The sequence below is a fragment of the Lissotriton vulgaris genome, chromosome 5 (assembly GCF_964263255.1).
Source record: "Lissotriton vulgaris chromosome 5, aLisVul1.2, whole genome shotgun sequence".
NCBI lineage: Eukaryota > Metazoa > Chordata > Amphibia > Caudata > Salamandridae > Lissotriton > Lissotriton vulgaris.
This window is the reverse complement of record NC_141693.1, coordinates 2,035,222,150-2,035,244,236: the sequence shown is the minus strand read 5'-3', so window position 1 is coordinate 2,035,244,236 and position 22,087 is coordinate 2,035,222,150. Positions and strand designations below refer to the sequence as shown.

Below are 22,087 nucleotides of genomic sequence, written 5' to 3'. Positions count from 1 at the left end.
TGGCAGCCTGTGGAGGCTCGCTGTGTAAGGACTTGCTCCTGGGAGGCTGTGCACGCTCGCTGTGTAAGGTGTTGCTCGTGGGAGCCTGTGCACGCTCACTGTGTAACTTGTTGCTTGTGGGAGCCTGTGCAGGCTCGCTGTATAAGGTCTTGCTCGTGGGAGCCTGTTGAGGCTCGCTGTGTAAGGTCTTGCTCCTAGGAGCCTGTAGAGGCTCGCTGTGTAAGGTGTTGCTCGTGGGAGCCTGTGCACGCTCACTGTGTAACGTGTTGCTCGTGGGAGCCTGTGCAGGCTCACTGTGTAAACGTGTTGCTCGTTGGAGCCTTTGGAGGCTCGTTGTGTAAGGTGTTGCTCGTGGGAGCCTGTGCACGCTCACTGTGGAAGGTGTTGCTCGTGGGCGCCTGTGCGCGCTCTCTGTGTAATGTGTTGCTCGTAGGAGTCTGTGCAGGCTCAATGTGTAAGGTGTTGCTCGTTGGAGCCTTTGGAGGCTCGCTGTGCAAGGTGTTGCTCTTGGGAGCCTGTGCAGGCTCACTGTGTAAGGTGTTGCTCGTTGGAGCCTTTGGAGGCTCGTTGTGCAAGGTGTTGCTCGTGGGAGTCTGTGCATGCTCACTGTGTAACGTGTTGCTCGTGGGAGCCTGTGCAGGCTCACTGTGTAAGGTGTTGCTCATTTGAGCCTTTGGAGGCTCACTGTGTAAGGTTTTGCTCGTTGGAGCCTTTGAAGGCTCGCTGTGTAAGGTGTTGCTCGTGGGAGCCTGTGCAGGCTCACTGTGTAAGGTGTTGCTCATTGGAGCCTTTGGAGGCTCGCTGTGTAAGGTGTTGCTCGTGGGAGCCTGTGCAGGCTCACCGTGTAAGGTCATGCTTGTGGGAGCCTCTGCAGGCTCGCTGCGTAAGGTCTCGCTCGTGGGAGCCTGTGGAGGCTCGCTGTGTAAGGTCTTGCTCATTGGAGCCTGTGCACGCTCGCTGTGTAAGGTGTTGCTCGTGGGAGCCTGTGCACGCTCACTGTGTAACGTGTTGCTCGTGGGAGTCTGTGCAGGCTCACTGTGTAACATGTTGCTCGTTGGAGCCTTTGGAGGCTCGCTGTGTAAGGTGTTGCTCGTGGGAGCCTGTGCACGCTCGCTGTGTAAGGTGTTGCTCGTGGGAACCTGTGCAGGCTCACTGTGTAAGGAGTTGCTTGTTGGAGCCTTTGGAGGCTCGCTGTGTAACGTGTTGCTCGTGGGAGCCTGTGCAGGCTCACTTTGTAAGGTGTTGCTCGTTGGAGCCTTTGGAGGCTTGCTGTGTAAGGTGTTGCTCGTGGGAGCCTGTGCACGCTCACTGTGTAACGTGTTGCTCGTGGGAGCCTGTGCAGGCTCACTGTGTAAGGTGTTGCTCGTTGGAGCCTTTGGAGGCTCACTGTGTAAAGTGTTGCTCGTGGGAGCCTGTGCACGCTCACTGTGTAAGGTGTTGCTCGTTGGAGCCTTTGGAGGCTCACCGTGTAAAGTCTTGCTTGTGGGAGCATGTGCAGGCTCGCTGTGTAAGGTCTTGCTCGTGGGAGCGTGTGGAGGCTCGCAGTGTAAGGTCTTGCTCCTGGGAGCCTGTGCAACCTCGCTGTGTAAGGTGTTGCTTGTGGGAGCCTGTGCACGCTCACTGTGTAACGTGTTGCTGGTGGGAGCCTGTGCAGGCTCGCCGTGTAAGGTCTTGCTCGTGGGAGCCTGTCGAGGCTCGCTGTGTAAGGGCTTGCTCCTGAGAGCCCGTGGAGGCTCGCTGTGTAAGGTCTTGCTCGTTGGAACCTTTGCACGCTCGCTGTGTAAGGTGTTGCTCGTGGGAGCCTGTGCACGCTCACTGTGTAACGTGTTGCTCGTGGGAGCCTGTGCAGTCTCAGTGTGTAAGGTGTTGCTCGTTGGAGCCTTTGGATGCTCGCTGTGTAAGGTGTTGCTCGTGGGAGATTGTGCAGGCTCACTGTGTAACGTGTTGCTCGTTGGAGCCTTTGGAGGCTCGCTGTGTAAGGTGTTGCTCGTGGGAGCCTGTGCACGCTCACTGTGTAAGGTGTTGCTCGTGGGAGCCTGTGCACGCTCACTGTGTAAGGTGTTGCTCGTGGGAGCCTGTGCAGTCTCAGTGTGTAAGGTGTTGCTCGTTGGAGCCTGTGCAGGCTCACTGTGTAAGGAGTTGCTCGTTGGAGCCCTTGGAGGCTCGCTGTGTAAGGTGTTGCTCGTGGGAGCCTGTGCAAGCTCACTGTGTAAGGTGTTACTCGTTGAAGCCTTTGGAGGCTCGCTGTGTAAGGTGTTGCTCGTGGGAGCCTTTGGAGGCTCGCTGTGTAAGGTCTTGCTCGTGGGAGCCTTTGCACGCTCACTGTGTAAGGTGTTGCTCGTGGGAGCCTGTGCAGGCTTACTGTGTAACGTGCTGCTCGTTGGAACCTTTGGAGGCTCGCTGTGTAAGGTGTTGCTCGTGGGAGACTGTGCACGCTCGCTGTGTAAGGTGTTGCTCGTGGGAGCCTGTGCACGCTCACTGTGTAAGGTGTTGCTCGTGGGAGCCTGTGCAGGCTCACTGTGTAAGGAGTTGCTCGTTGGAGCCCTTGGAGGCTCGCTGTGTAAGGTGTTGCTCGTGGGAGCCTGTGCAAGCTCACTGTGTAAGGTGTTACTCGTTGAAGCCTTTGGAGGCTCGCTGTGTAAGGTGTTGCTCGTGGGAGCCTTTGGAGGCTCGCTGTGTAAGGTCTTGCTCGTGGGAGCCTGTGCACGCTCACTGTGTAAGGTGTTGCTCGTTGGAGCCTTTGGAGGCTCACTGTGTAAAGTCTTGCTTGTGGAAGCCTGTGCAGGCTCGCTGTGTAAGGTCTTGCTCGTGGGAGCCTGTGGAGGCTCGCAGTGTAAGGTCTTGCTCCTGGGAGCCTGTGCACGCTTGCTGTGTAAGGTGTTGCTCATGGGAGCCTGTGCACGCTCACTGTGTAAAGTGTTGCTCGTGGGAGCCTGTGCAGGCTCGCCGTGTAAGGTCTTGCTCGTGGGAGCCTGTGGAGGCTCGCTGTGTAAGGGCTTGCTCCTGAGAGCCTGTGGAGGCTCGCTGTGTAAGGGCTTGCTCCTGAGAGCCTGTGGAGGCTCGCTGTGTAAGGTGTTGCTCGTTGGAGCCTTTGGATGCTCGCTGTGTAAGGTGTTGCTCGTGGGAGCCTATGCAGGCTCACTGTGTAACGTGTTGCTCGTTGGAGCCTTTGGAGGCTCGCTGTGTAAGGTGTTGCTCGTGGGAGCCTGTGCACGCTCTCTGTGTAACGTGTTGCTCGTGGGAGCCTGTGCAGTCTCAGTGTGTAAGGTGTTGCTCGTTGGAGCCTTTGGATGCTCGCTGTGTAAGGTGTTGCTCGTGGGAGCCTGTGCAGGCTCACTGTGTAACGTGTTGCTCGTTGGAGCCTTTGAAGGCCCACTGTGTAAGGTGTTGCTCGTGGGAGCCTGTGCACGCTCACTGTGTAAGGTGTTGCTCGTGGGAGCCTGTGCAGACTCACTGTGTAAGGTGTTGCTCGTGGGAGCCTTTGGAGGCTCACTGTGTAAGGTGTTGCTCGTGGGGGCCTGTGCACTCTCACTATCCAAGTCTAGTTCAGGGAGGAGGAAGCCACAAGGTGCTCATTATGGATTGGTGGAGCTGTATCCTGAGTGGGATCATGCAATGACTCTTGCACAACTGGCACAAGTGCAGCCCCCCTCACCAATCTGGCCCTCTTCTACAAGATAGGGGTAGAGCTCAGTGCCCCAACCAACTGGCTCACACCCTGCACACCCCTTTTCGTTCTCCATCTCACCCTGCTCCCATGTACCCCTGGTTCAGAGACAACAGCCTGTAATTATGTGACACTGGGGTGCAATTACCGGCACACCCCATCACAGTCGGGCGTCATTGGTGCCAGGTTTATCACGGTGCCCCGGGCTGCTATAAAGACTGTCTCAGAGGGCAGTGGCCTCTGGACATACATGTATCTGAGGCTTGTGAGAGGATGTTCACTCTTGTACCACCACCATCTCCACTGCACCCACTACCACCACTGCTGCCACCACAGCTGCTCCCACAACCACCACCACTGTAGCCGCCACCACCACTTCCACCACCACTGCCAACACCGCCATCACCACCACTGCTCACACCGATCCCAACATTGCCACTTCCACCACTGCTGACACCACTGCCAACACCGCCATCACCACCACTTCCAACACTGCCACAACCACCACTGCTCACACCGATCCCAACATTGCCACTTCCACCACTGCTGACACCACTGCCAACACCGCCACTAACACCACTACTGCCACCACTGCCAACACCGCCACCTCCACCACTGCCACCACCACAGCCAACACCGCCACCACCACCACTGCTGCCACCACTGCTAGCACCACCACATATTACTAGCATACAGGCACAGGAGACATGTTACTAGTATAGACGCTGCATGAGCGGCAAGCTACTAACACGAGAGACATGTTACTAACATATATGCAGCACGAGAGCCATGTCACTAACATACACGCAGCACAATACATGGTATTAACATAAATACTACATGAGAAACATGTTGCTAACATGCAAAAACACAAGAAATACGTTACTAACATACATACAGCAGGAAAGACCTGTTACAACCATATACACACAGCACAAAGCACATGTTACTAACACACATGCAGCAACAAAGACATGTTTCTAACACACGCAGCATAAGACAGACTTTACTAACACACATGCAGAACCAATGACAGGTTACTAACATACACGCTGCACAAGGGACATGTTAGTAGCAAATGCAGCAGGAGAGACGTTACGAACACTCACCATGAGACACACTTTACTAACATACATGCAGCATAAGAGACAAGTCACTAACATACATGCTGCACAAGAGACATGTTAGTAACATAAACGCAGCAGAAGAGACACGTTACTTACACACACAACAGGAGAGACATGTTACTAGCATGTGCAGCACAGGACACGTTACCAACATGCATGCAGCATGAAAGACAGGTTACTATCATACATGCAGCATGAGAGACACATTAGTACCATACACAAACAACGAGAGTCACATTTGTGACATACATGCAGCATGACAGACATGTTACTAACACATGCATCATGAGAGATATGTTACATACATGTAACATGAGAAGAAACACTTTAGTAACATACACACAGCACAAGAGACACATAACTAACATACACCAGCACCAGAGACACGTTATTATTGCACACAGCACAGGAGACGATGCTATCATCCATGCAGCACAAGAGACACTTTATTGAGATACTCGCAGCATGAGATACATTAGTAATATACCCGCAGGACAGCTGACAACTTAATAATATATATTCAACAAGAGAGACACATTCAAGGCATGTGAGCTGTAGATCACATGCTTTGCATACTCCTGCCTTCTAGTGTTGGTTCCGGATGTTTGCACTTTGTTTTTTTCCGAAGAAGTCTTCCCAGTCACGAGGTAGGTGACTCCTCCTTTCTGTGATAGTGCACATGGGCATCGACCCCATTGTTAGATTGGTTTTTTCTGCCATCGGCTTCGGACGTAAATTGCTGCACTCCGGTTTAACACGGCTTCACGGGTTCCTCCTGGTGCACAATCCACTTACCTTCGACAGTATTGTTATTCAATCAAGTTTTCCATTCTCCGCGTATACTATCGTTCAGGAAAATCTCTTTCAATCGGAAACTTAGTGGAAGGCTGTTGGGTCTAGCTGCCTCGTGCCAGCTTACAGTCGATTGAACAGACTCCATTTAAATTCTGTCCTCGGTGCCACGCCAAGGACCGGCACGCCGACTTGCACGAGGTGTGCAACTTTTGCCTCTCGTTGGAGCACTACAAAAAAGACTGTAACGCGGGCAGATCCTTCTAATCCAAGAAGATGCTCCGTGTTGACAGGCTGGACGTCACAAAATACAACAACAACACAGCGGCTAAGCTCCGAATCTCTTCAGAGAAGATTCCGAACACAATGTCTTCGAGACTCAAGGAGCTGAGGAAGAAGAAGAACACATTTCTGTTTCAGAAGCCGAATCCGACATGGATGAAGACATCCCGCATGGTCAGCATACCATGAATACCGATCCTCCTCTGCCCCAAACTCTACCTCTGCCCAAGTAAAAGTCTTCGGTACCTCCTCTGCCTTTGGGCCTAGGTTGGCACAAGACCATGTTTTGAATGCCCCGCATTCTAGCCTGGCACCCAAACAAATATTAAAGTCTTCTTGCTTGGGCTCGATTTGGCCGCATTTGGGCACCAAGCCAAAACAATCGGCACTGAGACCGAAGCACGTTTTGGTAACTATCCCTTCAGTACCGAAACAGAAATCATCTTCGGATTCAAACACTTCGATGCCTAAAACGTCGGCTCCAAAAACATTGGCACGAAACAAAAAAACACTTCTACTCCATCAAAGGAGAATCGTTTTGATGTCTAGTCTTCAAACCTGGACCGAAACAAATGGAACTGGTCATCTATCCCAAAACTGGACATATTCACGCCAAATTGCCATTAAAACGCAAACCAGAAATGTAGGACACTTACCACATTCCTCTTAAGAGAAAACATGTGTGTACTAATCCCTCTCCTCCTCCTCTATCACCTACTTCCCCTATTAACTCTAATTTAATAACACCCACAAATTCACCACCACCACAATCACCTGACATCCAGGATGATGGGGACAGGGTAGACGATAATAGTCCTGATACATGGAACGATTATAATACAGATCCAAACATTGATAACGATCCAGATAAATACCCTACAAAACCCTCTACACCTGAAGAAAATGTACTGTACAGAGATCTAATAAATAGGGCTGCTGAATATCTAAAGAGTCACTTGAGGAGGATTTTATCTTTGAGACACTAAGCTCTTCCCAGAGATCCACCCTCACACTGCCTATGCTTAAGGGTATGCTAAAACATGCGGACGACATTTTTAAAAATCCGGTTTGCGCAAGTATTCTTACACCAAGGATAGATAAGAAGTATAAATCTGCACCAACAGATCCAGTTTACATCTAGGGTCAATTACCATTAGATTCTCTAGTGGTTTCTAATGCCCCAAACATCTGGGGATGACCCTCCTCCAGACAAGGAATCTAAACTAGTAGATGCCTCTGAAAAAGAGTAGCTGCACAAGCAGCCAATCACTGGCGTATTGCCAATACTCAGGCTCTCTTAGCTAGATCGACAGAGCGGACTACAACGAATTGGAGCAATTACTCCAATTTCTACCTGATGAACATAACGCTAAGGCACACAACCTAATTTTGGAAAGGAAACTCATTTCAAACACTGCCATTAGATGCACTTTGGATGTGGCTGACACTGCTGCTCGTGCAATCAACACAGTGTCTTGCTAAGAAGGCACGCCTGGCTTAAAATTTCAGGGTTTAAACCTGAAGTCCAGGCTTCTATCTTAAATCTTCCTTTTGACAATGAGCATCTCTTTGGTCCTGTGATAGGTGCTTCCTTAGCGAAGATTAAGAAGGACACAGATGTTGCAAAATCTATGGGAGACCTACAGTCCCCATCAAATTAGGGTTCTCTTTGTCGCTCCTTCTACAGAGGGGGCTTCAAAGGCATATCTACAGATAACACCTCAACATCATATAGAGGCGTCAGTCACCCTCTTCGAAAAGTTACTTTCGAGGTGGATTTAGAGGCAATAACGGCAAGGGAATAGGTAAAGGTTCCACACCCCACACCTCCCCCTCAACAAACAAACAGTGACTTGCCTCCTCTTCCTCCGTTCATTCCACACCTGTTGGGGGATGTCTCTCTCAATTCCTCCCCGTCTGGCATACAAAGAGTTCAGACAGATAGCTACTAGGAATTATCCAATCTGGTTATTGCCTGAAGCTTTCCAACAATCCACCAAATATTCCTCCACGTTCACACAAAATGTCACCAGAGCATCTACATCTCCTTGAATAAGAGGTTCAGTCTCTTATGCAAAAGGGAGCCGTAGAGCCCGTACCTTTACAATATTAAGAATTGGGCTTTACTCCCTATACTTTCTCATACCGAAAAAGGATGGCTCTCTCAGGCTTATACTAATGGACACAAGACGGAAATACTAATAGTCGGAAACACACCATCTATCTGGTCATCAGCTTGGTGGCCAGCAAGTTTAGGTCAGATTCCCACCCAAGGACGGAAGTGAAGAACCTGGGAATATGGATAGACCATAGATTATCCTCTGAGTCTCAGATCAAAAGGGTGGCACGGAGATGTTTTGGAATCCTGAGAATATTAAAGAAGACCCTAGACATCCTACCTCTGGCGGCAAGACAGGCCCTGACCCACGCACTTGTCACTTCCAGGCTAGATTATGGAAACGTGCTGTACCTGGGTGCAAACAAAAAAGGACTCCAGAAGCTGCAATCTGTTCCGAATGCGGCAGCCTGTCTTGTTTTAAATCTGCCAAAGAAAGCATCCTTAAAGAATGCACTAAACTCACTACACTGGCTACCGATTCAGAAATGAATATCATTTAAGACACTGTGCACTGGGCATCGAATCTTGCACGGCAGGTGTCCACTGTATCTTAATATTCTTATGACTCCCTATGAGAGAGGAAGACAACTGAGATCCACAGGGACACATTTGTTGAAAGTACCCATGATAAGGAAGGCACGAATTCAGCGCCGGGATGCCCCTGGGTAACTGCGCGCGTTACAAATTTTATATAGATAGATAGATAGATAGCATGCTCCTTCGGCTACCTGGCAGCAAAAAGCCGGAACGCTCTTCCCCTGACCTTTTAGGGGGGAACCATCAGAGAAACTTTTTAGGAAAAAACTAAAAGCATGGTTGTACAGAATAAGAAGTAGTACTTAAACTGAAGACACAGACTCTCAAAGTTTGCTAACGGTCCAAATAGCGCGGGGACACACCAGTTGGTGTAACCAGGCGCTTTACAAATGCGGAAATAAATAATAAACAAGTGCTCACACTCCTACAGCAAGGCAACTTTATGTCTACTCTAGGCTTAAAGGACGCATACTTCCATATTCCAATACATCCCGGTCATCGCAAATATCTGAGGTTTGTGGTAGCGGGACAACACTACCTTTCAAAGTGCTTCCATTCAGTCACCACTGTTCCCAGATTATTCTCCAAGGGGCATATGTATGAAGCTCAATTCCCGTTTGCAAATTAATCGATTATCAGAATCTGAGCATTTTCGAACAGGAAAGGGCCTTTTGGGATGTATCATCCCAAAAGGCCATTGCGAAATAGGGAATCGCAAACTTTGCGATTCCCTTTTTTGCAATTGCATTTAAGGAATTGCAAATTGTGATTCCTTAAATGCAATGAAGAAATCACCTAAATTGTGCAAACTTGGCATAAGAAATCGCAAATTACCCCCAACATACAGTTGGAGGTAATTTGCGAATTCTTTGAAAAAGCACTTTTTTGCTTTTTTCAAAGTGCCATGTGGCACACATATATGCCCTTAGGGCATGTATGTGCACCACATGTGCACATATGCACATTTCAGGGGTGCAACAAGGTGTCCTTATGGAACCCTTGCAATCTTGCCTCTTGGCCCATAGGAATGAATGGGAAGGGGTTCCTTAATTGCGACTTGCAAGGAATTATTATTGCGATTCCTACATACATAGCAGTTAGAGAGTCCTTGATAGCGCACAAAAAATCGCTATTAAGGACTCGCAAATCTGCCTTTTCATACATATTCCCCAATATGCCTGGCAGTAGTCGCAGTTCACCTGCGAAGGCAACATATTCATGTCTTCCCATACCTAGACAATTGGCTTCTCAAAGCCAGTTCTTACCCAAAGTGTATCCAGTACACTCGAATAACAGTACAGTTACTGCACGATCTCGGATTCACAGTAAATGTGTTGAAGTCCCATCTCCAAGCCTCCAACAGGCAAACATACTTAGGAGCCACTCTTAATACTCAAAAGGCTCTAGCCTGTCCCAATGCAGCCAGGGTCTGCAATATTCAGGCTCTAATTTCACAGTTTCAGCCCAACCAGTCATTACCAGCTCGAGTATATATGCAACTACTGGGAATGATGGCGTCTTGCATCATCATAGTTTGGGATGCAAGACTTCAAATGCGTCCCCTTCAGGAATGCTTAGCCCGTCAGAGGAGCCAGTGTCAGGGTCAGTTATCAGATCTAGTGTTGGTGGACGGCCGCATCCATCGCTCTCTGCAGTGGTGGAATCCAGAGAACCTTTCCAAGGGGCGGCCCTTCATCGGCCCGGTTCCACAGACAGTGTTAACAGCAGACACATCGCTCACTGGTTGTGGAGCTCATCTCCAGACTCACACAATTCAAGGTTGGTGGAGTCAAAAACTAAAGCAGCTTCACATAAATCATCGAGAGCTGCTAGCGGTGTTTCTGGCGCTCCAAGCCTTTCAGTCTCACCATACAGGCAAAGCTGTCCTAGTCCACACTGACAACATGACAGCCACGTATTACATACTGAAGTAGGGGAGGACACGCTCTCTCCAGCTGTCACGCCTCGCACAAGCCATTTAGAGGTGGGCCATACATCACAAAATATATCTCCTGACAGAACACCTCCCAGGAGAAAACAATCAGATCGCAGATCTTCTCGGCAGGCAGAGACAACAGATTCATGAGTGGGAACTCCACCCTCAAGTTCTCCTCCCATTCTTTCAAATGTGGGGTTCCCAGACATAGATCTGTTCACCACACACAAAATGCAAAATGTCCAAGCTTCGCCTCCAGGTATCCACACCCTTTGTCCAAAGGCGATGCACTATGGATGAACTGGTCAGGGATATTTGTCTACGCTTTTCCGCCTCTCCCAATCATTCCAATAGTGGTTCGGAAACTGAGTCAAACATCCCTCACTCTGATCCTAATAGCTCCCACATGGGCCCGTTAACCTTGGTTCATGACCCGGTTGGAGCTCTCGATAGTTCCCCATCAAAAACAATATCTCACACCCAGAGCCATGGACACATACTCTGATCTGGCTCCTGAAATCATAGAGTTTGGTTATCTGAACCTTCCACCAGACAGTATGAACATCATTAACGAGGCCAGAAGGCCTCAAGCAAGGGCTCGTTACACAGCTAAATGGAAGCGGTTGATATCTATTGTAATAACAACTATATCAATCCACTAGATGCTTCCATCCAAAAAATAATTTGATATTTACTACACTTACAGCTGTCTGGATTATTTTACATGTCCATATGCTTACATTTTGCTGCAATAGCTGCATACCTTCAAAATAGACAACTTCTGTCCCTTTTCAGAGTACCTGTTATCAAGGCTTTTATGGAAGGAATTAAAAGAGTCATTCCACCAAGACTTCCACTTGCTCTAGTATGGAATCTTAACATTGTCCTTACCAGACTAATGGGTCCACCCTTCGAGCCATTGCATAAATGTGAACTGCAATTTCTCACTTGTAAAGTTGCTTTCCTCATAGCTATTTGTGAGGACACAGACTCTCTGGAGGCACAATCGGGGCACTTTTCCCCTCACTGTTCTCTCATTATATATTTGCAGAACGTCCCCGGGGAGTACGGCCCCTTTAATTCCTATGCCTGGGCCGGTCATGTGATGGGGTCACGTGGTTCAGGCGTTGTGAAAACGAAAGACGCAGAGGAAGACAGCCAATCGCTGGGACCTGCTTGTGAGGAGCAGATGCTGGTGATAACCTTTGAAGTGCTGCCGTGGAACAACGTTACGATGCCACAGAAGAACCCGGAACCAGCTACTGCCGAAGAAACTTCACTGCGGGAGGAGAGAACGAATGACCGACGAGGAGGGCAGCGGCCCCTAGCTGGCAACGCGTTGAAGCCCGCCACGGCTCAGGAGAAGGGTTGTGACTCAACAAGGTACGGGGACGTCTCGGGCTGACGCCGGGAGGGACCCGGGTTGAGGCAAAGGCTGGGGGCAGTACGGGTGAGCAAGTATAAGAGCCTGTTAACCGCCGCAAGAGCGCTAACACATTGGTGACGGTAGTGGTGACTTTCCCTACATTTCCCCGGCACACCCGCGACACGTAAAGGAAGGAGAACCCCTTTCCTGCCATTTCTTTTCTGTGTTTTCTTTCGTCCCCTGTGGTCCGGTGCAACCCCCTGCGGAGCACCAACCAAGGACAGTGATGGGAGGGGCTGCCACAAAACACGGAGGTGTCCCCAGTAATCCCTGGAAGGAAGCGGACTACGACTCCCATAATCCCTTGTAAAGAAGGACCAAGTATAGACTCTCTAGAAGCCTCTGGGACGAACATTCCCTGTTTCTTCTACATATTGTGTTTTCGCCCCAATAAACCGTACTATGTTGAAAGAACACCCCATTTTGTCCTGGTCTGCTTCTCGCCCACGTTACACTATTACATCACTGAGGAGAGTGGGTGAGTTTCAGGCACTAACCATAGAGGAACCATTTTGTCACGTCCACCAAAACAAAGTGGCCCGACGCACTAAGCCAAATTCCTTCCAAAGGTGGTATCTGCCTTTCACATCAATCAACCTGGTGAGCTGCCTGTGTTCTTTCCTCAACTAGATTCAGTGGCAAAATGCGCACTACACACATGGGATGTTAAACAAGCATTATTGTATAACATAGAAAGAACAAAACCATTTCATAAAACTAAACAGCTCTTTGTGGCTTTTGCTCCACGACACAAAGGCAATCCTATTGCTAAATCCGGTATTGCTCAGTGGATAGTTAAATGTATTCATTCATTCATTAATTAATCTTCATTTGCTTTAAAAAACCACAAAAGATTCAAAATAAAAACAGGTCATACATGATGATAAGCATAATTTTGATAAAAATCTTTCCCTTATTACATCTTTGGACAATTGCAATTAATAAAGTTTTACATAAACATTAAAATACTGGCGAATCGATCAATAAAATACGATAAAATGCTAAGCTTGCTATTCAGTTCATTTTAAACATAGGGGGAAGCTTAAATACTTCAAAGACTTCTTCATAGATTCTAGACAACAAATAAACGTACAAATGCTTTAAAAGTGCACAAAGTTACTTGAGGCAGCGCGTAGCATGTGCAAATGAGCATATAGGTATCTGGGGCTTTCTGCATGAATTCCAGGCAAATATAAAGTGTAAAGTTCAAGTGCAGAAAGGGCTATGAATATTTAAAGCAGCACATCGCGATCTGGAACATTACAATTTCATGCCTTTTTTTCCTTAATACATTGACGGCAAACAAGTTTCTGCTAACACAAAAAGGAAATCTGTGAAGTATCTGATGTTAGTATTCTTGTTGTATCAGAGCCAGCCCGAATTCACAAGTTCCGACAAATGGCTTTAATCCATTTTCGTCTTTTGGATGGAAAATGCTGGACAGAAAAGTAATGTATGGAAATTGTTCTCTTGTAGGTTAGGTCGACATGAGAAACAATATTCATCCTTATCCGACCCCATTTCGCTGTATTAGAAATGACTAACAGACACCACAGCGAAACCTCATGGACGAAGATTTTGCCGACTGTGGTTGGACTTCGTCCAGATATTGCTCAAACGACGGGAGAGGTTTTATGAGACAAAACTGAAGTGTCTGAACTTTGGGAGATACTATTTTGCATATAAGCCCAAAATGTAGTTTTCAATATTTTTTTTTAAGACAATGTATTCAAACTTGCTATGCAAAAGCAAAGAGGACTGTACCAATACACCCTACGGTGCATTCCAACCCGCAAACGGGGGCTGTGATCCAGCAATCTGGGACTAATCATTTTCTATAGACAAGGCCCAATTTCATTACCCAACAGTCCCTTCACGTTGGGTTAGTGAATTACTAAACAATTACCAAACTTACGAAAGACCAAAATTGTATCTCCATTTCTAACATACCAATTACGGTGATGCAATCTTTCGATAGTTGATAGGGTTTGGCAAACTAATACTTGTCCCTAAAATACTCATAAAACTAGAATAAACACCTCTCATACAGACAGACTCATTTATCCATACTAATATAATACTAATATAATAAAGAGAGAGCCCAAACCGTTGAGGCGGGTAATCTCAGGAACCACAGCACCAATCTCCACACCCTATTGGAAAGGGCATTTGCAGCAGAAGGACATAGGCTATGCAGACGCCCACCATATACATTTAAAAGGTAAAAGAACTGTGCCAGTAAAGTAGTCCCTTGTGGGAGTGTCTGCGTTGTGCTGTGGGGGGGTGCTGGGGGCGTGACAAACGCTGGGGGCGTGTGGTACGTTCCGCCCTTCATGCCATGTCTCATATCGTGTGCTAATCCCACCCTGCTCCCTTTAAATACCCCTGCACGCCATAATCATAACCCACCCGTACTCCTTAAAATACCCCAACACCCTTAAACACTAACCCATCTTAACCCTATAAATATACCCTGTACCCAAAAACGCAAACCTATCCCTAAACCCTTAAAATACCCCTGTACCTCAAAACCCAAACCTAGCCCTGAACCCTATAAATACCCCTGTACCTCAAAACCCCCTACCTCTGAACACTAAAATACCCCTGTACCCAAAACCCAAACCTAGCCCTGAACCCTAAAATACCCCTGTACCCCAAAACCCAAACCTAGCCCTGAACCCTAAAAATACCCCTGTACCCCAAAACCCAAACCTACCCCTGAACCCTAAAATACACCTGTACCCCAAACCCAACCCAAGCCCTGAACCCTTAAAATACCCCTGTACCTCAAAACCCAAACCTACCCCTGAACCCTAAAAATACCCCTGTACCCCAAAACCCAAACCTAGCCCTGAACCCTAAAAATAACCCTGTACCCCAAAACCCAAACCTACCCCATAACACTAAAATACCCCTGTACCCCAAAACCCAAACCTAGCCCTGAACCCTTAAAATACCCCGTACCCCAAAACCCAAACCTACCCCTGAACCCTAAAAATACTCCTATAACCCAAAACCCAAACCTTGCCCTGAACCCTAAAAATACCCCTGTACCCCAAAACCCATACCTATCCCTAAACCCTAAAACTACCCCTGTACCCCATAACCCAAAACTATATCTGAACCTTTAAAATACCCAAACACCCCAAAACATATACCTCAGTACCCCAAAACATATACCCCTATACCCATACTTACCTTATCCAAACATTAAAAAAACATGCTTTTACCATTCATGCATTTACAACGAATTTCGTTGTAAATGTATGCGTGGTAAAAGCATATAAAATGTAATACCATGCGTTATAATGGCATTGCGGAGTCATGGTACTTTCGTAATGAAAGTATGCGGAGTGATGGTATGCGGAAAGAAAGTTGCGGAATAATGGGTGTTTACCCTCCCCCGGTAAGTACATTGGTGGCACGGCGGCCCACATCTCCGGCAACATACTCATATTTTTTCACCACCCATTTGAAAAATGCACAGGTCTCTCTCATTGATGGCCAGCACCAACATACACTTTTAAACACACCTCCCGCCACAAGTTCTAGAATTGCGAACTTTAGAGCTGGGGAGCTACGTTTGAATCTCGGCATCAGCTCAACATCCTGTGATCCCAGGCAAATCGCTTTGTCTCCCAGTGCCTACTACAAATTAATGTGTACTTCTGTAATGTAAATTGTGCTCATGCCATGTTGTCGAGTTCGCGCTATATAATATTGCAAGGAAAAGTAAAGTAGGGAAACTCGATTTCACACACTACTGAACGCGCACTCTTAAGTGCATCAGCAGTGCACTGTGAATCGGAGCGTTTCACAGGCCTGTCACAGATAGGAAATGCTATCAAAACGAAATCCTACAAAACAATATACTACTGGCCGGCAGCAATTCATTCCCGGACGACGTCGGTACGGGCTGCTAGTGTGTGTAAAATATGTTATCTAGATAATGTGAAATAATGCTCATCAATACCAAATACAGCACAAATCATAGATCATCGCAGAGTAGCAATATCCGAGAACTAATGACAACAATACATCTCAAATTGACAGGGCATAAAGGAGTGGAAAGGCGAAGAGACAAATTACATTTGCAAATGAATATGCAAATTCAGTTTCTGTCTATACTAACCCAATTGAAAAAGAAAAACTACTCCCTGGCCATGAGAGCAGTAAGGCCCCTCAAGAAGAGTCGAAGAGGCCAAGACTAAATCAGGATTCCGCAAAGAGGAACAGCCAGCTCACGAATAGGAGACAGCCAACACGACCTCTCCTCATGCAGGTAGGAAAGCAAGCCATCGACTAACTTAACCCCTCCCGCCAGGAACCTCAATTATACCCTAAAACCCAAATGTCCAACCCACATTCGTGTGAGAACAGAGGATTTATCTACACATGTTTGGTAAGGATGGGGGTGTACTGTCACACCACTCTCGTCATGTCCATCTCACTCAATGTCTTAGAAATGTATTTATTCTGTATATCTACTGCCAACCCAGGAAATACAAGTTCGAGCCACTGTTACAGCATTTGTTTACTCCATCCGGTCATGTAGCAAATTCTGTGTCACTTGATGAATAAATTGTTTCTTTCAGCTAACTCTTGACAGGCACACTCACGCTCGTCTTCCACCTCCCCCATCTCGTTCAACATTATTTTTTGAATTTATTTTCATTTCATTAACCCAAAAGTTTCCTCGAAAGCAGAAAACCATGCTTCTATGGAAAAAAAACCACAGGTATCATTAATCACTTATAATGCTGTCCATTACGCACCCACCCAGCGCTGCATTTATCCATGCACAACCCAAGATAATATTATTTTCCTGGAAAACATTAATTAAGTGCACAAAAAGCAGCATTAGTCCTTTTATTTTTCGTTTGTCAAGAAACATTTGTGGCCTACTTCAATGTTTTTAATACGCGCTCGCGCAATAACATTTTCCCTCATGTTAGGCTCTTTCCTACATTAGTTTTCACTGCACACTATTAGTAAATGTTACTGAGGGTTCAATTCAAGCAAGGTTTATTTAGCAAAAACCCTGCTCAATCAGCTGCTAGGGCTTTCTTAGGAAACATCCACATATCTGACATTTGTAAAGCTGCAACATGGTCTACACCGCACACATTCACCAAGCACTACTGTGTAGATGTGTTAGCGAGGCAACAAGCGAATGAGGGCCAGGCAGTACTCGGAACACTCTTTCAGACAACTCCAACAGCTACAGGTTAGCCACCCCTTTGGGCGAAAACTGCTGTCTTGTCTATGCAAAGCATGTAATCTACAGCACACATGCCTCGAACAGATAATGTTACTTACCCAGTATGCATCTGTTCTTGGCATGAAGAGCTGTAGATTCACATGCCCCCACCGGCCTCCCCGCTTGCCTGTACCTGATGCAGTGTTATCACTTTACGTACATACGCATGGACATCTATTCTACCTTTGCTAACTCCATTCTCACCCTCTGCAGAAAAACAATCTAACAATTGAGTCGATGCCCATGCGCACTATCACCGAAAGAAATGGACAAGACTTCGAGAAAAACAAAGTGCAAACATCCAGACCCAACACCAGATGGCAGGAGTATGCAAAGCATGTGCATCTACAGCTCTACATGCCAAGAACAGATGCTTACTGGGTAACATTATGTTTCAAACATATAGTGAAGTTGCTAAAAACCAAATTCAGATCTGTGTCTTGGTTGTCCGGCCGACAAAGAAGAAAGTTCCAGATCATTGGTGTATCATGGTAAAGCCCTGGGATACTCGTGAAGTAGTAGTCTTTTCTTAAGTCAGATCAGGAGGATAGAAAATTCCAGTGTTTCGGGTACTGTGATAAGACCCTGTAGAGATGTAAAGCGGCAAGCACAGCAGTCCGTGTCCAACTGTCACTCGTAGTACGAGTGACAGTTAGACATGGACTGCTGTGCTTGTTTTTGTTTTGAATTTGTTTTTTGGTGAATTCTCCATTAGAAACTTCAATATAGGTTTGAAATCTGAGTTCTAAATCTATTTATCAACTCGAACTGGAAGAATTACAAGTTGATAGACTGTCTCAGCTGCCCAGAAAATAATCAACGTCAAAGTTCAGCGCCTAGGACATAACTAAACAGGATAGGATCTGAAGCATTAGGAATAGGCTTTCTTAGTTTGTCCGCTATTAGTTTCGACAAAGCATTGCCAATAGTTTGAGATTTCTGAAGTCAAAGTGAGAGCAATTTTGCAGGCTCCCGTGACGATACTATATAAGCTCTGAGGAAGTCACAGTGGTGACGAAACGCTCGTTGGCTGTTTTCGTGCTACCAAGACAAGGGACAGGATTTCTATTTACATTACAGAATCTATCCTTTGTAGATGTCAAGACTGTTTGAAAAACTATTTACGTGTTTCTGAGGAATTAAATCACTGTTTTGTATGCATAATTCCTGTGACAGAACGTTTCTCTCATTATCTTTTGGTGCCTTTATTATTATTATTATTATTATTGCACTTATAACGCGCAGCAGCTACCCACAAAGGGTTTCCCGGCTGTAACAATTTATCTGCAAATTATACACAAAATATTTAGAGTGCCGGGGTTCTGTCTCTTGTAAACAGAATTATTAATAATAGGACAGAGCAGCAGGTTTATCAGTAATAACTGGTAAGACATACCTGTAAATGGGACAGAGCTACTTCTTCATCAATGAACGGGCAGAGTCACAGGTGTATCTGTAATGTGGACAGTGCTGCATGTTTACCTGTAATGGGGGCACCAGTCTGGGCTACTGTCCAGCTGATGACCGGTTGTGACCAAGCCTCATCACATGTGTCTTTGTATTTCTCTTGTTTCAGGGTTTACCGGGTCCCGTAGGAAGAGCCGGTCCTAAAGGCAGTCGGGTAAGTTGTGTTATGTTGAGAAAAGTTGTGTTGAGGGAGGATACGTGCCGCCCTCGCCTCCCTCTTTTCATGCAGCGATTGGTATGTCCTGCCAGGGCGCGCTGCTCCCGCCCCCGCCCCGCCCCCCTCGTTTCATGCAGTGATTGGTATGTCCCGCTAGGGGGCGCCGCCCCGCCCCCCTCGTTTCATGCAGCCATTGTTATGTCCCGCCTGGGAGCGCCGCCCCCGCCCCCCTCGTTTCATGCAGTGATTGGTATGTCCCGCCAGGGGGCGCTGCACCCTTCTCTTCATGCAGCCATTGGTATGTCCCACCTGGGTTCCTCCGCTGCCGCCAGGGGGTGCCGCAACCACACCTTCGCATATTTACTTTCTTGAACACCAACTGTGTAGTTCGTGTTCAAGGCTGTGTTTATTTCACCCATGTAAAGTCATCCTTCCATGAGACCCCTCTGTGCTTGTCTCTCTCTCTGTTCCTGCTGGTCCCTCTGACATGTTCATATAAACTGCACCTCGCTTCCCATGGTGCCCACTGGTGTCTTCACTTTCTGTGGGCACCGCTCAGAGCCCCGCCTTTCAGATGAGTGACAGTCATTCCAACCCTTGGATGATTGACATATTCATTCCAACCCTCAGGTTCTTGACTCAGCCATTCCAACCCTTAGATGCTTGACTGAGTCATTCCAGCCCTAACATGATTGACTCAGTCATTCCTGCGCAGAACCCCTCCTTCCAAGCCTTTCACAGAGTGATAAAGCGGCCAACCTTCACTCATTACTAGAAGACAGAACTATACCGGCTAAACGGCGCCATGCCTGGATGGTTCTTGAATCCTACTCTTCAATCCGGCCGGCGGAAGATCTAAGCACAACGGGGCAGATTTACGTTTCCTGGCGAATCCCTGCAAATTAGCAGGGATGCGCCCGGAAACTTACGACTCGCATCGCAATCCTTGCGCCACCACGGATGCGCCGCATTTACAAAGCAAAAAACACACAAATGCCTAGACCACTCTTTTAAAAAAAAACAAGAACAATTAATGAAGGTCAAGAATACTCTTCATTGAATTCAGACCATGTACTTATATTTCATACCTTTGACTTCTTTTTTTACTTATAAAGTTATTTTACATATATATATATTCATTAGCAAAGATAGGACAAACTGTACATATATTTACAATACTATACACACCAATTTATAAACAAAACATGTCACAATGTATCTACACAAACTCAAAAAAAATCATCACATTAAATTGATGTGTACTTAATCTCAATAAATGAGAGACAAAATCAAAAGGAGGAAAAGAAAGGCAGGAAGGAAGGAGAGCGTAAGGGATAGAGTCAAATTAATGATACTCTTTCATGGTGTTAAAGCTAACAAATAGTTCTTGTGAGTAAATGATTCCTTCAAATGTGCCTCCAAGTGTGCCTGTGCCTCCAAGTATGCCGACGCGTTTCGATTACAGGAAGCCCGTTCCTGGAATCTCTGGAGGGCCTTTTTTCTTTTGTCTGTATGATGTGAACAACAAAGCAATGAAGTTTTGTGTTTAAAAATCTCATTGTTTATCTCCATTGCAGTTGCACAAATGACCAATGCAATGTCTCTGGCTCAAGACCACAAACCAGGTTTAGGAGGTGGACTGTGGAATAATCTCTTGTTATGCTCGGAAATTTTTCTTTCTCTAATTCCCCAACATTTTGGCAGTGAAAGGTGCAGGGGGCTGCTAAGAAAATGCGAAGTGTAAATTATTCAAACCTAGAGCCTCCCTAGCCTAGTGTGAAAGCCATTATGTGGCCTACCTTTGTATTCGTTGTTAGCAGATTCCTTTCTGATTATTCGCGTTGTATGTGGAGTTTACTCAACACATATACACTTTCAAACACTCCATGTCGTGAAAATACAGAGCTGCAAAACATTTAAAAACGTTTTAATGCTGCTGTCCTGCCGTTCAAACAATTCTAGCTTATTGGGGGGCTCCATCGGAGCAATGAGGCCCTTACCTGATCATCTAAAGTGATTTGTACGGCGGTTTTCTGCCACACACGTTCGAGTACTGTAAAAGACAAAAGGGGAACATTTTAACCTTACCCTGCTTGCCTTTTCCACCATGGCCTCAACTAAAGACACTCGCATCAGGTACACCTCGCAGTCCTTGTTAGCACTCCAACCTCAGGGATTACAGAGGTGTGCCAGCGACAATTGGCCTTTTCCCGAGGGCCCGTTTTCTTGTCCCCTATGCAGATTCCAAGCCACTTCCAACTGCATTATTATTTGTTCTGCTAGGGACAATGAGACCACCTTAAAAACTAAAGGCTGGAAAAGTTTTCTCCTGAATGTTCGATCATTGCCCCGACATCATGTAGAGATTTGGGATACTATCCAAAGTCACAAACCTGAAATATGTTTCCTCAAGGAAACCTGGCTGAAGCCTCACACTCTTTCATCCATAACTCTGGGTATCCCTCAAGGATATAAAATTTTAAGACAAGACCGCCCTATAAAAATTGGTGGAGGAATTGCCATCATTTTTAAAGAAAACATCCATATTACGGTAGTGGAACAAATTAATTTACCGACTATGGAAATCATGATTTTTAAAATTCACACCAAAACTAAAGATCACTGGAGAGGCGCCCTAGTATATCGACCTCCGGGCCCCAATGCTGGCTTTTCACTCGCCTTAACTGAAATACTAGCCCCACACTTAAGAGCTAAAGAAAATTTTATTGTTCTCGGAGATTTCAATTTCCATGCAGATATTGCTGATGATCCTGATACCAAGCTTCTCCTTGCCGATCTGGCTCTTTTAGGTCTTCACCTAAGAAACTGTGGCCCTACTCACAGGAAAGGCCATACATTGGACTTGATCTTTACTAACTATCCTTTAATACACTGTCACCCTCCTATATCCATCAGCTGGTCTGACCACAGCATGTTGGAATTCTCCTTCCTGAGACTAGATAAACCCCCTGCTCCCCCGGCCACTATGAGCATTACTAAAAGAGCATGGCACAAAATTACTCCAACTTCTTTTGAACAAACCTGGAAAGAGCCAACTATTTCCGATTCTGATGACATCGATTCGGCTTTATCCAAACTAAACAGCTCTCTTCTAGAGACCATAAACTCTCTAGCCCCGCAAAAGACTGTCAAAAAACCCCCGACCACCAAAAAACAAATATGGTATTCCGACTCATTAAAAACAGAGAAACAAAAATGTAGGAAACTGGAAAAGCAATGGAGAAAGGACCACTCTCTTGCTAGTAAGGCGCTCTACCAGCAGGCCATATCCACCTACTATAATAACATCAAAAAGG

The 22,087-nt window shown here is 46.5% G+C and overlaps 1 protein-coding gene across 1 annotated transcript in view; it reads left to right on the top strand.

The window, feature by feature from the left end:
- COL27A1 (collagen type XXVII alpha 1 chain) overlaps window positions 1-22,087 on the top strand; it is a 1,047,548-nt gene that overhangs the window by 133,979 nt on the left and 891,482 nt on the right. Inside the window, exon 6 of the mRNA XM_086924958.1 lies at window positions 18,723-18,767. The gene's annotated coding sequence lies outside the window, so the exon portion shown is untranslated. The remainder of the gene's footprint in view (window positions 1-18,722; window positions 18,768-22,087) is intronic.